This window comes from Pan paniscus, chromosome 20 (genome assembly GCF_029289425.2).
Source record: "Pan paniscus chromosome 20, NHGRI_mPanPan1-v2.0_pri, whole genome shotgun sequence".
Lineage (NCBI taxonomy): Eukaryota > Metazoa > Chordata > Mammalia > Primates > Hominidae > Pan > Pan paniscus.
Genome location: NC_073269.2, coordinates 40,122,440 through 40,130,328, shown reverse-complemented (window position 1 = coordinate 40,130,328; position 7,889 = coordinate 40,122,440).

Here is a 7,889-nt window from a genome sequence, read left to right as displayed (position 1 = left end):
TAATTCTGTTGAAATTATTTATTTTATTTTATTTTTTTTGAGACGGAGACTCGCTCTGTTGCCCAGGCTGGAGTGCAGTGGCCGGATCTCTGCAAGGCACAGCTAACTTCAGATGGTGTGGCTTCAGGGGAAGATCACCTTCTTCCCGCACCATCATCCCCTTTCCAATTCCCATCCCTCTGAGAGCCACTTCCATCACCCAGTAAGATACCCCACATATGCTACCCTTCAATCCGTTCATGCAACCTGATCCTTCCTGGATGCCGGACAAGAACCTGGGTGCGTAAAGGGCAGGGGCTTGGATGCTGCTGTGAGGCCCATACAGAGCCTGCTCCCACCAGAACTTCGTTCTAGCGTTTGTTCCCTCTGGTTCCCACACTCGCTTGCTCACACGCTCCCTCTTGCAAGGAGTGGCCAGCGGCAGGCTGAGCGAAATGAGCCACTCCAGTTCTCGCCCATGAAGGGGGTCAAGGTCAAGGGAACAAATCCCATCTCACCACCACGCCACACTAATTTTTAAATTTTTTGCACAGACAAGATCTCACTCTGTTGCCCAGACTGGTCTTGAACACCTGGCCTCAAGCAATCCTCCTGCCTTGGCCTCCCAAAATGCTGGGATTACAGGTGTGAACCACTATGCCTGGCCTCTTGTCTTTTTGTTCTATTCAGGGTCTCAATAGATTGGATGATGCCCACCCACATGGGTGAGAGTAATCTTTACTCAGTCACCTGTTTCAAATGCTAATCTATTCCAGAAGCATCTGCACAGACACACCAAGAAATAATGTTGTACCAGTGATCTGCGCATCCCTTAGCCTAGCCAAGTTGTCATGAAAAATTAACCATCACAGTCTGTCAAAGGAAAGCAATGCCATGACAGTATTGGGAATCATGATCCAATGAGAAGACTTTGCATGTCATGAGATAACAACTAGCACATTGATGTCACCGGTATTAATGCTCTCTTATAAGCATTTTATCACTTGATCGTCATACTACCTGTACTGTACAGGAACCAGTATCACCAAGTTCCTCTCTTGATAGTGGGGGCACTAAGGGCTGGGGAAGGTGATAGTCTTGACTTGAGGTGGTTGACGGCTGGGTCAAGATTTGTACCACAAGTTTTACAGTCCAAGCCTCAGCTCTCTTATTACAGCACCCAGTTACAAAAGAAATTAATGTACTCAATATCTGATTCGGCTCTACCTCTTTGTGTGCAAAATTCCTGCTTTGCCCAACTTCTTATCGTGAATAATTATGTGTTCTGATGGTGGCTCGAGTCAATGAAGAGATAAATAAGTAAATTATGCTAAGGAATGGGCATAACTATTGGCAAATAAAATGATAGAGTAATTAATCAATATATTATTGCAAAACACTTTCATAAAATTGCTTTTTCTCTAGAGACTGAAAGTATTAAAAGAAACAACTTTTGGAGTTTATGGAAAGCAATTTTAGGATAAAAGTAAAAACACTGAGCAAAATAATGAAAAGAACAGTTACTATATTATAATAATTATGTAAATTACATAATTTACATTATGTAGCTCTTAAAATTATAGGATGCCTTGCTACAAGTACTATATTATTGAAAGTGATATTTAGAGCAATAGCTGTCACTTACTTTTTGAGACTGTGAAAAGTTAGAAATATTTCATGGGATCACATTTTAAAGAATTGCTCAATGGGTGCAGCACACCAACATGGCACATGTATACATGTGTAACTAACCTGTGCGTTGTGCACATGTACCCTAAAACTTAAAGTATATATATAAAAAAAAGAATTGCTCATCTTTCTGGATACACTTGAGTGCTTATGCGACCTGGGTACCATATTGGTGTTACTTTGTTAGCTGGGATTCCAAAGCATCTTGGACGTGAGCATGCAGTAGTGTTGGTAGGATGGTAACTCCTACAACATCCTGTTGCTTCATAGTGTTCTGGGTACAGGGAATGTGCCTTCAGGCCCTGTGCTGATCAGATGGCAGAGATGGGGTAGTCATGGTAGTGGGGTAGTGGTGGTAGTGTGTGTGTTCAATGAATGAGAGAAGGAGAGCAAGAAACCTCCAAAAGTCTTAATGCTGCTGCAAGGGATGAATTTGTTGTTCATATATCAAGAGGTTAAAGGAAATTAGATCGACTATAAAGAAAAGACATTCCACAAAAAACAACAGATGTTGGCAAAGATGCAGAGAAAAGGGAATGTTTGTACTCTGTTAGTGGGAATGTAAATTAGTACAACCTTTATGGAAAACAGTATAGAGATTTCTCAAAGAACTAACAATAGAACTACCATTCCATCCGGCAAACCAATTGTGGGTAAATACCCAAAGGGAAATAAATCATATCAAAAAGACACCTGCACTCGTATGTTCCTTACAGCACTGTTCACAATAGCAAAGTCATGGATCAATCTAAGTGTCCATCAACGGAGGACTGGATAAAGAAAACGTGGTATATGTACACCATGAAATGCTACTCAGCCCTAGAAAAGGATGAAATCATGTATTTTGCAGCCACATGGGATGGAGCTGGAGGTCATTGTTATTTTTTTTGTTTTTTTGGGTTTTTTTTTTTGAGATGGAGTCTTGCTCTGTCACCCAGGCTGGAGTGCAGTGGCACGATCTTGGCTCATTGCAACCTCCGTCTCCCAGATTCACGCGGTTCTCCTGCCTCAGTCTCCCAAGTAGCTGGGATTACAGGTGTGGGCCACCATGCCTGGCCTGGAGGCCATTGTTCTAACAGAAATAACTCAGAAGCAGAAAGTGAAATACTGTGTATGCTTATAAGTGGGAGCTAAACAATGGGTGCATATGGACATACAGAGTGGAATAATAGACATTGGAGACTCCAGAAGGTGGGAGAGTGGGAGGGGGATGAGGGTTGAAGAATTACCTGTTGGGTACATTGTTCATTATTCGGGTGATGGGTACGCTACACTCCCAGACTTCACTATGACGAAATATATGTATTTAAGGAATCTGCACTTATACCCCCTAAATGTATATTAAAAAAAGGAAGAAGGAAAGAGAAAAGAGATTCCAGAAGTAGAGGGTGGGAAGACTGAGGAACTGGCCAGTTTGGGGTCTTCTCTGCTCTGTTGTTGAGAAGCTGAGCACCAAGGCTGGGGTCTGGTGCTGAGCTGAGTGGCTGCAGGCAAGGGGAGGCTGGGAGGCATGGCCCAGGAATTGCTCCGGACTCTCCCAGGGGAGATGTGGAGATAGAAGCCAGCCTGCAGACTCCCTTCCCTGGTGAACATCTGTGGGGACCAGGCCAGCCTGGTTAAGGCTGTTCTGAGAAGCGTTTGTGCTTTCACACAGGGTGCCCCTTGCATTATGGGCAGGGGCAAAGTGCAAATGGAGATGACATACCATGTGTCTAAATGTCTAAAAATTAGAATTCTAGGCCAGGTGCGGTGGTTCATGCCTGTAATCCTAGTATTTTGGGAGGGCAAGGTGGGTGGATCACCTTAGGTTAGGAGTTTGTGACCGGCCTGGCCAACATGGTGAAACCCTGTCTCTACTAAAAATATAAAAATTAGCCGGGCCTGGTGGTGCACACCTGTAGTCCCAGCTACTTGGGAAACTGAGGTGGGAGAGTCACTTGAACCCGGGAGGTGGAGGTTACAGTGAGCCAGGATCACACCATTGCACTCTAGCCTGGGTGACAGAGTGAGACTTCATCTCAAAAAAAAAAAAAGAAAAGAAAAGAAAAGAAAAATTAGAATTGTAGCTGGGCTGGTGGCTTACGCATATAATCCCAGCAATTTGGGAGGCTGAGGTGGGAGGACCACTTAAGCCCAAGAGTTCCAGACCAGCCTGGGCAGCATGGCCAGACTCTGTCTCTACAAAAACTTAAAAAACATATTTTTTTTGTCAAGACAGGGTCTTGCTCTGTCACCCAGAGTGGAGTGCAGTGATGCAATCACGGCTCACTGCAGCCTTGAACTCCTAGGCTCAAGCAATCCTCTTACCTCAGCCTCCCGAATAGCTGGGACTAAAAGCATGCATCACCACGTTGGCTAATTTTTTTTAATTTTTTCAAGATGGAGTCTCGCTCTGTCACCCAGGCTGTAGTCCAGTGGCACAATCTTTTCTCACTGCAACCTCTGCCTTCTGGGCTCAAGCAATTCTACTGCCTCAGACTCCCAAGGAGCTGGGATTACAGGTGTGGGCCACCATGCCTAGCTAATTTTTGTATTTTTAGTAGAGGCAGTGTTTCACTATGTTGGCCAGGCTGGTCTTGAACTCCTGACCTCAAGTGATCTGCCCATCTCGGCCTCCCAAAGTGCTGAGATAACGGCCGTGAGCCACCACACCTGGCCCGTGCCAGCTAGGTAAAGCAAATTTTTTTTTAGGGACAAAATTTTACCATGTTGCCCAGGCTGGTCTTGAACTCCTGGGCTCAAGCAATCTGCCTGCCTCAGTCTCCCAAAGCGATGAGATTATAGGTGTGTGCCACTGCGCCTGGCCAAAACAATTTATTTTTATTTTTATTTTTTATTTTATTTATTTATTTATTTTGAGATGGAGTTTCACTCTGTTGCCTAGGCTGGAGTGCAGTGGCGTGATCTTGGCTCCCTACAACCTCTGCCTCCTGGGTTCAAGTGATTTTCCTGCTTCAGTCTGCTGAGTATCTAGGACTACAGGTGTCCACCACCACGCTAGGCTATTTTTTTTTTTTTGTATTTTTATTAGAGATGGGGTTTCACCATTTTGGCCAGGCTGGTCTTGAACGCCTGACTTCAAGCGATCTGCCTGCCTTGGCCTCCCAAAGAGCTGAGATTACAGGCGTGAGGCATCGCACCCAGCCTCTAAAATTTTTTAAAAAAATTAGCTAGGCATGGTGACCCATGCCTTTGGTCTTAGCTACTTGGGAGCCTGCGGTGGGAGGATTCCTTGAGTCTTCACCTGCACTCTTGCAGACACCTCAGCTTGTGTATCCACATCTGCCCTCAAAACAGCCACCTTGGCCGGGTGCAGTGGCTGACAAGGCCATGAGAATCACTTGAACCTCGGAGGCGGCGGTTGCAGTGAGCTGAAATCGTGCCACTGCACTCCAGCCTGAGCGACAGCGCCAGACTCAATCTCAAACAAAGCAAAACAAAACCCAGCCACCTCTTAGTCTAGGGAAAACATACACCCACATGGCAATATGATGCCCCTCAGGATACAGCATGCAGGAAAGAGAGGCCTACCCTGGAAACAGACTGGAGGCTGTTTGGGCATGGAACTCTGGAGGTTTTGGGGGCTGGGACATGGGTTAGAGTCAGGGGCCAAATCTGGCCCTTCACTTGTTTTTTGTAAATAAAATTTTATTGGAATATAGCTATGCTAATTCATTTATGTGTTATCTGTAGGTGCTTTCAGGCTACGATGGCAAAGTCAAATTGTGACACAGACCATTTGGCCTGCAAATCCTAAAATATTTACTCTCTGGTCCTTCAGAGAAAAAATTTGCCAACCTGTGCTCCAGAAGGTGGCAGTGGGCAGGCTCCAATGGGTTTGACCCCTTGGCTGTGAACTTGAGAGCAAGGCTTGGGGAGGGTATCAGAGTGGACTTCCCTAAAGTGGGGGAAGCCCCAGCCCAGAATCTGACTATGAGGAAACATCAGACAAAGTGAAATGGAAGGACATTCTGCTAAAACAATAGGCTTGTACTCTTCAAAATGTCCATGTCATGAAAGGAAAAACAAAAAAAGTTAAAGAAGCATTCCAAATTAAAGAAGACAAAAGAGGGCCCGGCGCGGTGGCTCATGCCTGTAATCCCAATACTTTGGGAGGCTGAGGCCAGCAGATCACTTGAGGTCAGGAGTTCGAGACCAGCCTGGCCAACATTGCTAAACCCCATCTCTACTAAAAATACAAAAAATAGCTGAGTGTGGTGACAGGCACCTATAATGCCAGCTACTTGGGAGGCTGAGGCATGAGAATCACTTCAACCCGGGAGGTGGAGGTTGCAGTGAGCAGAGATCGGGCCACTGCACTCCAGCCTGTAAGACAGAGTGAGACTCCGTCTCAAAAGAAAAGAAAAGAAAAGAAAAATCATTTTGGCTGATGTAACTTATGCAATCCCCACTAGTGGTCTTCTTGGGCTTATTCAAACTCACGAGATGACCAGGAGTCACATTCAGAGTATTTAGAAGGATGAAGTGCAGGGGCCCTAGCTGTTATCAAAGCGGCTTCCTTCAGGTAGTCATTCCTCTAATCTAGTGTCCTTGATGCATTTCACTCAGTAGATACAAGGAGACAGGCGAGATCTACACTGGGCCTTTAGGAGAGCTGCCCTAAATGATGGATTCATCAATTTTTTTGAGACAGGGTCTCACTCTGTCGCCCAGGCTGGAGTGCAGTGACACAACTGTGGCTCATCACAGCTTCTAACTCCTGGGCTCAAGCGCTCCTCCTGCCTCAGCCTCCCCAGTAGCTGGGACCACAAGTGCATGCCTCCATACCTGGCTGATTAAATTTTTTTTTTTTTTTGTACAGATGGAGTCTCACTATGTTCCCCATGTTAGTCTCGAACTCCTGGGCTCAGACAAGCCTCCTACCTCAACCTCCCAAAGTGCTGGGATTATAGGCATGAGCCACTGCTTCCAGCATTCCTGATTTAAAAGCCCGATGCCTCACAGGAGACAATCCCATAACAATTCCATAAACATAGCTTCCAGGGTCTCTGCAAGGGACATGCCCAGTTACAAAAATTCCACACTCAGAAAGCAAAAACAGGTATAAATACCACATACGACTACCTGGTGATTCCAGGTACAAGGTACCAATGATCATTTTTACTCTAAGCAATGTTGCCTAGCAACGTAGTTGACACATGCTTTCAGGGAACTAACCCTAAGGTTAGATTCTCATGCAGAAGCATTTTGTTAAACTTTTGCCAGTGGTGTACCTCCAAGACTTTGGTTAACACCTTTAACAAAAAAGGACAAGTTCAGGCTGGGTGCGGTGGTTCATGCCTGTAATTCCAGCACTTTGGGAGGCTGAGGCAGGAGGATTGCCTGAGCCCAAGAGTTCAAAACCAGCCTGGGCAACATGATGAGACCCTGTCTCTACAAAAAAATTAGCCAGGTATGGTGGCGTGTGCCTGTAGTCCCAGGTACTGGGGAGGCTGAGGCAGGAGAACTGCTTGAGCCCAGGAGTTTGAGGCTGCAATGAGCTATGATCACACCACTGCACTTCAGCCTGGGTGACATAGTGAGACTGTCTCAGAAAAACAAAAACCAAACAAACAAAAAAACAAGTTAGTACATTTGGTGATCATCAGGATTTGTATTTCTATTTCTATTCCCCAGTGGGATGTCCCCCCATATGCTGGGCAACTGAAATAGTTTTTGCCATTAGTTTTTATAATGCATGCAATACTCCTTTTATTCCGTGAATTCTAAACATTTTTTCTTTTCTTTTCTTTCTTTTCTATTCTTTTGTTTCTTTCTTTCTCTTTTTCTTTCTTTCCTCTCTCCTTCTCTCTTCTTTTCTCTCCTTCTCTCTTCCTTTCTGATGGAGTCTCACTCTGTCACCCAGGCTGGAGTGCAGAGGCGCGATCTCAGCTCACTGCAACCTCCCCCTCCTGGGTTCAAGTGATTCTCATGTCTCAGCCTCCCGAGTAGCTGGGATTACAAGCGTGTACCACCATACCCCGCTATTTTTTTTTTTTAAGTAGAGACAGGGTTTCTCTATATTGGCCAGGCTGGTCTCAGACTCCTGGCCTCAAGTGATCCACCTGTCTCAGCCTCCCAAAGTGCTGGGATTACAGGCATGAGCCACTGTGCCCGGCCTAGATATATATACATTTTTTCCGGCCTAGATATTTTACATCAAATGATATCACATGATAGTTTTTAACCAAACCAACTTACTACAGTGAAAGTTGCTTAAG